General features: G+C 30.5%; 1 protein-coding gene across 1 annotated transcript in view; it reads left to right on the top strand.

The window, feature by feature from the left end:
• LOC108965053 overlaps nt 1-1,423 on the top strand; it is a 171,687-nt gene that overhangs the window by 96,177 nt on the left and 74,087 nt on the right. The gene's annotated exons all lie outside the window — the stretch shown is intronic.

Below are 1,423 nucleotides of genomic sequence, written 5' to 3'. Positions count from 1 at the left end.
TAATTAATATTGATTTTTTTTGTTAAGTTTTATATTTGTTTTTTTAAACTCTAATTTAAACTGTAAAATATTTCCTTTGATTATTAAAATTTTCTGATCACTTTGAACCCCCACTTTTTACCTCAGTTCCATGTCGTGCAAAAATTATTTCCAAGGTACGTGCCAAGGGTGCTAATACCATTAGAAATACTTTGTACTAATCTATGTGGCATTCAGATCACGACTGCATAACACTCATTCCCCCACTAATGTATGTACTCGGCATTACTGTGCGTGCAAAAAGTGTAAGTACAAGCACGCGAGGCGTACTTTGACTTACACACACTCAATTAAAACTCAAATAAATATACTTTAGATAGTAGCTTAATAATAAATATCTTAAAAAAATACACACAACTCAAATTATAATGGTAATTAAAAATGTATTTGCTTGAACTCGAAGTACACAGGCAGCGCGCTGCCACTTTGCATTTCTAAAAACCATTTACGCTTGCTGTTTGATCACTAAATATGTGTGCATATGTGAGTGTGCGCCATAAAACCAGTTTCATGCAACCGCCCGACAGTTAACTACTAATGCCAGTGCGTGCCTATTTTTATCATGTTTGCAAATATGTAGTCAGAACCATTTAAGCTTGTGCTGAACTTGTGCCACAACTAAGCACTGTCGGCAATGACTGACTGCTCGCGTTTTTGTTATATTTGTTGTTTGTCGCTTATATGGCTATCGTGGCTTTATTGCTTATTTTTTATAGTTACTTAACTCGAATGGTTATTGTATAGGCTGGTGCATAGCTCGAAAGTCAGCTTTAAAATGCAGTGCAAGCGGCTAGAATAAAGTCGATAGTAGTTCGGCCAACAGTGTATAGATTTGTTAACATTAAACAGAGTGTGTTGCTAATGCCAATGGGCACATTTCCTGTTATATCGTAAAGTAGAAAACATATTTTTATTAAATTCTTTCTTTTGTAGTATAATGCAGCAATTAAAAAAATGTAGCCTATCCTCAGGTTCTTCCCTTTTTGAAAAGCCTTTACAAATTTTGCTGAAAATTTCAAAAGCTTTATATCCTTCACTTACATAAATTAAATATTTTTTTTAATATTTTCATATTTTTGTCAGAAAGTACTGTAAAAAATGCCCTAAGCATGGTGGTGTTTGCCACACTGTTTGTCCTAATTGAGCGAATTTTTATTTTTATTTTTTCCTAAAATTATTTAATTTTTTTTTCTTGAAAAAGTTATTAAAAAAAAATACTAACACGTTCTTCATAAACTTTTTCCTTGAATTTCAATTTATTTTTTGAAAAATATATACTTAATTAAAGAACTATTTTTATTAATGTGTTTATAGTTTTATGAAAACACAATTTTAATTTTACTCCATTCTTTTTTTGAAAAGAAAAAAAAATATTTTTTATAAA

Source organism: Bactrocera latifrons, unplaced genomic scaffold (assembly GCF_001853355.1).
Source record: "Bactrocera latifrons isolate USDA-ARS-PBARC rearing strain unplaced genomic scaffold, ASM185335v1 scaffold_133, whole genome shotgun sequence".
In the NCBI taxonomy this organism is placed as follows: Eukaryota; Metazoa; Arthropoda; class Insecta; order Diptera; family Tephritidae; genus Bactrocera; species Bactrocera latifrons.
Note: the sequence above shows the minus strand (reverse complement) of the source record. Positions and strands in the feature narration are given on the sequence as shown.